Source organism: Pygoscelis adeliae, unplaced genomic scaffold (genome assembly GCF_000699105.1).
Source record: "Pygoscelis adeliae isolate BGI_AS28 unplaced genomic scaffold, ASM69910v1 Scaffold113, whole genome shotgun sequence".
Taxonomy (NCBI): domain Eukaryota; kingdom Metazoa; phylum Chordata; class Aves; order Sphenisciformes; family Spheniscidae; genus Pygoscelis; species Pygoscelis adeliae.
The window spans coordinates 12,711,303-12,719,395 of NW_008825108.1; the positions used below are offsets into that span (position 1 = coordinate 12,711,303).

Consider the following 8,093-nt stretch of genomic DNA (forward strand, 5'->3'; position numbering starts at 1 on the left):
CCTTTTACTTACTTTCTTTCTTAGTCTGCACCCAGGTCTCAATGGATGTTTTGCCTTTACTTCCATCTCCTTACTCTTTCCATCTCTTTGACACTCCTTATTTTACCAGACCCTTCAGTCAAGAGCCCGGTCTGTGCTACAGGAGTCTCTCCACTGATCTAAGTTCTAGTCTTTGGTGCTTATCTCAGGCACCCTCCACTAACAACAGACCCCAGCTGCTCCACAGGCAGGACGTGGCTCTTCTTCAACTCCTCCACTGTGCCAGATCACAGCAGCATGTCCTTGGATTACTAATATCAGTTCCCAGCCACTTTAGCAGGGTTGCTACACCGACAACATTTTGTAATCGGCTCTCATATTTTCCACCCTGATCTGCAATCCAGATGACATTTTCTCAGTTAAATATTCCTCCCACAAAGGAAGGAAAGAACCCACAATCTTTCACCCACTGAAAAGTCACTAATCTCATCCCCTTCTCCTGACCAAAATGCATTAGCTCTGGCACCACCACAGCACAGGAGACTCAGTGCATCCCCGCACAAGTGCTTCTTGCTCCCACTCTACATTCCCAATTCTCTTCCCTACCCAGTGAAGATTCCTTATCTGACTGTAATTTCCCAAAGTAGTAACGGTTGAGGGACAGGTCACGAGTCTCTGCTGCAGCAGTGGAGCAAGAACCGAGATCTTCCTGTAGACACTCTGAATAGTCAGATCCACCCAAGCTAGAAGCCCACAAGACAGAAACACACCATGGACGCTCAAGTTACCAGACATTAGCCTGCTGCAGCAGCTGCTCTCAAACAGCACTTGAACAGAAGAGAGGTGGTGGCTGTTTCCTACAGAAGAACACCGGCACAGCAGCTCATTCTGATGACTGTACTGTAAGCAGTCTCCTATGCAAATATTTAATGTTCCATGATAAATCACATCTAAAGAATGCTGGAGAACCTGACTAACCAGATTAATGGGGTCAGCGGAAATCCATCAACAAAAAACTGAAAGGAAGGGAAACCATAAAAGCAAAGTAAAATCTGCTATTGGTGGCAGTTCCTACAAAACTTTGATTTTCAGTTATGTCTAAAGAATATGGATGATTAGTAGTTTAGTTGGAAATTATTTAATGTAAACACTAAATTGAAGGGTTCAATCTTATCCAGCCTTTATACAATATTTTAAAACTAAGCTGCAATTTCTACCACATGAGGCATAAAATCAATTAAAGAATGTTTATGCTTCAGCAGACTTGTAACTACACTGCTTAAAGTTCAGTCAGTTTGTGTTTTAAGACATTTTTGTTAATTTTCCAATCTGAATCCTGTGTTCATTAAAGATGTTTAAATGTGGTCCCTTTCCAAAACCATTCGGTCTTCCTGGTTATTCCTGCTAATGGCGCCTATGCTGGTCTGAATCTTACCTTTTTACAATCATAACACACAGATTTTATTAATATGGCTATTTCCATTAGCAAAACTATCTAGGCTCTGCCTGTTTTGCATTCAGTAATATCATGCCCTTCCACAGGTCAAGTGCTGCTTAGGAAATGGACCACCTACATTGATAAGGTTTGGAACTGAAGGCTTGTGAAGAGAAGCTGCTCTGACATGGATGCAGGACAGGAATGGGAAAAAGGGATTATACTCCCCTTTGATAGTATCATGCAATGGAAGAATATGTGCCAGGCTGCCTGATGGTAATGAAAGTCTAAGTCTTCTCCGTTCCCTACCCTTTGCCACTCAGCAGCCTATCCCTGATATACCAACAACTGCTTTAGGTGAGTTACCTTCGCATAGGCAGAGAACTAAATCATGGATATACAAACATGGGGCCTGAGCACATCTCTTGACTTCCTTGGGGAAGGTACCCCATGTGTACATAAGGAGGTTGGGGAGTGATTCCTCCTGCAGAGGAGTGGGCACTGCTCAAAGATTAAATCAAGCCATCTTGAGGTTGAGGACTTTTTTTTAATGAGCTCTAGCGATGCTTCAGGATCTCACTTCTGAAGGCCATGCAGGCAATCGTGCCTACGTGTCTACTGTTGTTATCATATGCTGAGTTTGGGACAGGTCAGAACAAGGGGTAGAAATAATTCCATTGAATCAAGCAAAAATATCTTTCAGATGCCTGTATAATTCCTCAGGAAGCAATCAAGACACTCATCCTTTTATGAAGCCTTCAGATAGATGTGGGATGCCTGAATAAAGTGTGAAGGGTGGCGAAGACAAAGGATTCTGTGCTCAGGTGTTTGCTTTCTTGGACTGATTATCAAACAACATCCATTGTTTGACAGCAATTCGCATGACTGCCAGTTTTCATTTCCCACAGAAGACACTGGCAGTAATAACATAAATGGTACAGTGTCCTTTACAGCCTTGCATTCCTACCATGCTACCACTGATACACCCCAATGAAAAATAAGGTCAAAATGCCATGAAGACTTAAGCTGCTGCTGTAAAGTGGTTGTGGGGGGAATACTTCTTTGGGTAGACAAGCCAATTTATGCTGGCTTGACATGTTTGTGATGTTACGGCCTAAAGCTTTCATTTCAACTTCCAGATTCATCAGACCTGAACCCTAACACAAAATCTTAACAATGTCCTAGCGGGCTCTCATCGCGGCCAGTGCAGCAGATGAACACATACACTCCTCAGTGGGAAAACTGTTCTACCTAGACTCACAGTGAGACTGGATTTGAATAAAAAACCCTTAAAAAGTTACAAGTGATATTAGGTCCATGCCTTGGTGATTTTTTTTAGATTTTATAATAAAAATATCAATCAAATATCAGTTTAATAACATACGTACTCTATACAGCAATACTTCAGACTGTTAGAAAGGACCATGCCAGAGACATGCACTGAAGCAACAGTGACAGTCCAGCAAAAGCAAGCTGATTTCTTCTATTCATTAGGATACAGAGCTCAGCACTTGCAAAGTATTTCTGTCCCCACCTTTGTTTTCTGAATGTAAGAACAATAAACAATCCAACCCACGGCACCATTCTTCAGCGCCCACCTCCTTGACATTCACACCCTGTTAAATGCATTATCTTGTTAAACACACACCTGCAGCAGCTTCAGATGCTTAAGGCCTGCAGCACCTTTTTTAAAGATCTTCACATGTCAAGCATAGGATATTTAGTTTTATTATTTGGGCATGATTTATAAAGCACAAAAATGAGTAACTTTTTTCCTGGCCTATCCCAGTTAATCTCGAACTTAGGCTAATGCTTCTTTATTTGACTTTTTTAGAGGGGTACAAGAATATATTATCTCAAACTAAATATAAACAATAAAAGAAAAAATCCATTGTTCTTTACAAGGGATAACCTGGAAGGCATTACAAAGACTATTTAATTTATGACAGGTAATTGCTCTCATACAAAAGCACCCTTGTGTTTGTTTCTTTTTTTTTTTAACCACAGCAGAAAACATCAGTTTTCGTATCAGTTCCCTCTTGGGGTTTGCCACACGTCTACTGGCAAACTAGACCTTTATTCCACAGCATGCAACCCATCATTTCCTAGGAAATGGCAGGTACTAAGAAATACTAAGATGAGGTGATTTAAATGATAACAACTTTATTGAACTTTCCATGCATATAGTAACAGATCTGATTTATAATCCTTCTCTAATTACTTTTGAAAGGTCCATTTGTGTGACTCACAGACTGACACGATGTCTGTTATGGCATGCATACATCACCCCTTCCATGCCTCTGGTCTCCTGAAATTCAAGCTCTCTACCTGCAATTTGATATACTGCATAAACTGCAAATCAGCTGATACTAGGACGTTTTTTGTGGGTTTTTGATTGCATTACTTTCAATAACTGTAACACTACGGAGCTGCTGGAGTTCTGTACCACGTAACACAAGCCTGGCTGTTTCCTACGTATCAGTTTTAATAAGTTTTCTTTTTTACAAATGATAATGCTTGAAAAGTCATTTAAAAAATTGAAGATGTCGAGCATAAATGTGTATAGGGCATTTTTCCTTTTAAAAGAACTTGTAGGCTGTGTAGAGGAAAAACTTGTAAGGAATCACCTGTGATAAATATCTGACATAAAATTAATGACTTAATAAGTTTCTAATGGACAACTGGGAATTCTGTTATAGTAGAAAAACTTTAAAAAGAGAAAAATCTGGTAAATTTGTGAACTTTATCAGTTTCCTAAATTCCTGCCTGATTCTTGAAATACTCTGATCTCCTCCAGACTTTATGAATTATAAATAGCTACAAAACAGCAATTATATTGTAGTTAAGTATTTATACTCTCACTATGTATTTTTTAGTAGTTTCGTAGAAAAATCATTAAATCAGAATTAAAAAGTGAGTGGTACCAGCAGTGTACTGTTCAAATGCAGCCATACTTGGTTACAAGGATGTTACTCCTGTGTGGCTTGGATTCAGTGAAAGTGAAGTGGGCAGAAAGTTAAAAAATAAAATTACTGAAGTATGAAGAGAGGAAGAAATGTAGGTAGACCACCAGGGTAACAGATAAGAGGAAGGACATGAAGGCATGAAAGGTGGTTTAAATTTTGAGCAGTATTACAGGGCAGTGTTTCCTGGACCTGTACAAGTCCCACTTCACCATGAAAAGTCTCTCGCTGCCTCAGTAGCAAATCAGAATAAATGAGAAATATGTCTACATTAAAAAATTCTAGATGCACACGTAGAAGAAGAGTGTCGCACACAGAGCACAGAATTGGGGAGCAGAAATTCTTGATTCTCAGCTCATCAGGCATACCCATCCCACAGCCTTCTTCAGGACAGTGGGTGACTGAAATGTGCCCCAATAATTTTTAGGTTGATTACAAGACAGAGAAGAAAAAGAGAAGAAAACCAGGTGTGATAAGAGTGGACTGGGGCAGTCTTACTCATTACTGTAAGTAGACTGAAAAGCCAGATATTGTCCTCTCAGAAACAGAATTACATTTTTTTGAAGAATCTGCTTATAAAGCCTTGCATGTTATAAAATTATCAGATCTGATTCCTGCACCTACTGCCGAGTAGACCACTTTTAAATTTCCCACAGTGTGAGGATTACAACTAATAAATTGCAGGACAAACCCACATTTTTCAATCAAGGAATCTAACTGTTCAGACTTTCCATTGCCTTTAGAAGACTTCTATAGAGAATTGACCATTTCACAGCACCATGAAGGCAAACACTGGAGTAATTTGTAGAACACTGTTGGTGTACTGTACATTCATATTGGAGTACAGTATATGATATCAATAATATCTGTAGGGTCATATGAGAAGCAGGTCAAGTTAATGAAGCTATTGAATAGGAAAAAACAGAAGCTCTAGGCAGGCAATATAATAAAATTCAGTATATGCCATGAGGAAACAAGCAGAGAACAGAACAGTGAGCAAAAGTAATGAGGTGAAGAATAGCTATGCCTGTTCTTCACCGTTTGGATTACAACACCACCCCTCAGGACAGGGTTCCAGTTGCACAGTGGGCTGCACAAAACTGGTTATTTTATGCTGCAACTCCCCAGATAATGTTGCTTGAATAAGCCCATACTGATGTACATTTTTATTGTAGTTGGTAAAAACATGTGCTGAACAACAGCATTAAATCCTTTTCCTAGAGAATTCCAAAAGAGCTGGAATTCTCATTGGCACAGCAGCTACACTGTGTGACAAGAAAAAGGTTAACATATGAACATCCACTTCTTGGTCACCTATAAAGCATGGCTTGACGATTACTGCAGCAGTGTCAGAAGATGGGAAGATGTTGTACACTCAAAGCTCAAGGAACAACTAGGAGGTATATTTGAGCAAAACCAAGACAACAAAGAGTGAGCAAGATGCTAACATATCCCCATGAAGAGAAAAGTATGTCGTGCGGAATGGTTAGTCAGAGTGGATGCCTCTGGATATTGTCTGCAGAAGTTAATTTTTCTGGAAAGCACACTCAGATATTATGTAAATCCCAAAACACAAGCAAACTAATTTAGATATGGTATGAGGTTTGGCACCAGGGAAAGAAAAACTTTACAGTTTATGGAACTGTCTGACAGTTTCTAGGCAGAAAATAATGGGTTTGGAGAATTTTAAATGCTGTGGCAACCGCAGGTCAATGTCCTTCCCACCATTTCTGCCTGGTAACAAGATATCTCAGAAACAAATTGATGCCACTAATGTAACAATCCTGTTGAAAACAGTCCGGCTCCAAAAGAAGAAGTTGCCCATCTTGTTTAAGCACTGGAAAAAAAGGGTTTCAACTTGTCAAAAAAGCCTAACCTTAGGACAAGACTTTCTTCCTTAAGCACAAGCCTGACCGAAACAATCCATTTCAAAGCTATGTATGGCCGGCAGCGCGGTTGTGGTACCTTCCTGTGGATTGGGACTCATTAGCCCAGCTCTTTCTCTGGACTCCTGCCTAAGTCTGCTTCTGATGTGAGCGGTTTGCTAGTCATCAGCGCGGATAACCAAAACCAACTGTATGCCAATGAGCCAGAGCACTCCCTTTATGTGCCATGACTACAACTTTGATATGCCATAATAATGCTTTCCTGATGAGCTATAAACACTTGGGACTGATCTTGAATGGAACTGGAAAGAGTTCAAAAGTCCTGCTTACTTGCTAAAGCAGGGATGGCTTTCCTGGGGAAAATGCAGATGCAAGTGGTACAATAAAGCTGGAGGTAAATGGATGATTTACAAGTTTCTCAGACTAATAAAATAGCTCTCCTGTAATTATACCTAACATAAAAACCTCGAGACTGTTACGCATGCATTTTGCAAGGCAGAACAGCAAACGTGACAGAGCCGGGCACTGCGTAACAGGCTTTGCATAACAACTCATGAAATCATCACTGCTCAATTTCTAGTCAATTTTGCCACATAGCATGTGTTTTTCCAAACGGCTGTATCCTGCAAGCTCATGATTTGCTGGCTCTGGGAGCTGAACTAACCCCAAATTTGATAGAGAGTCATGAGTAGGAAACAATTTGGTTGTTCTCTGGGGTGAAGAATGGAAAGAAAAAGGCATGTGTTGATTAATACATTGCAGTGCTGATCCACCCCTTAATTTGGAGAACGGAGTCAAACAATTCCTCTGCCTCACTTTATATGGAAAACTGAATTTGTCTTTGGACTATTACTGTAAAGCAAGGGATACTCCCACAGCATCTGAAACAAAGGCTAGTAACGTTGGAGGAAAGACATTCCCTGATTTCCGCAGACATTGGGTGAGGCTTAAACTTTATACACTTTTGGAGTGAGCTAGCTGAATAAATGAGGCAAACTGTATTGGCCATTGTTAAGGATTAGTATTTAGAGGCAGCAAGAGTATCAGAGAGAGTTAATGTCACTAGAACTTTTTACAAATGCAGAAGTTCAGTCCCACTACTAAAAAATTATCAAAATTCTGTACTTCTGCTGCTGTGGGATAAGACTAACGTACACTGTCTTTGAACTTAAAACTCTCTGGTCATTTTACTGTCTGCATTTCTGGCAGACACAATATGCATTTTTTTCCCAGCAAAATTACTATCTTTCTATGCTTTGCCAATTTTCTCCCTTACTTTTTTTTGGGGGGGGAGGGGGGCGGGGAGAGGTGTAATTTCCCCCCTCCTTTCCTTGGCTGTCAAATTAAGGCACGCAAGTCAGGCAGTACGAGGAGAGCTAGCTGCTGTCCCTCGAAGCTGATGCCAGCCATGCGGACCAGCCCCGGGGGATGCTGCGTGCACGGGGGTGTGCGGAGGCCAGGGCGTTCTTCGCATTTCCCAAGGGAGCAAGGCACCCTGGCGCAGGCTCTGCCTGTGCTGGGAGATCACCGCCACGCCAAAGCTCTCCAGCCTCGCACTTAACTGCCAAGTGCTGCTTCTGTGCCATCTCACGCGTTTCCCTCCCAGGAGAGGGAAAGGGACAGGTGAAGTTTTCGGTGCTTCTCTGAAACCTAGCCTGTGCTGATGCTACGAAAGCAGGAGCACGGCAACGCCGCTTCAAGAGGAAGCCCCACCTGGCACACACCGCCAGCACCGACAAAGAGATCACGTATTTTCCACGGGAAGATCATCAGAAGTTGTAGCAGAAGGAGGTGAGCTGTGGTGCAAGCACCCTGCCAGGCCCGCCCCCC

The 8,093-nt window shown here is 41.4% G+C and overlaps 1 protein-coding gene across 1 annotated transcript in view; it reads right to left on the minus strand.

Annotated features, from left to right (window-relative positions):
* ANO6 (anoctamin 6) overlaps positions 1–8,093 on the minus strand; it is a 78,461-nt gene that overhangs the window by 68,066 nt on the left and 2,302 nt on the right. The window lies entirely within an intron of this gene.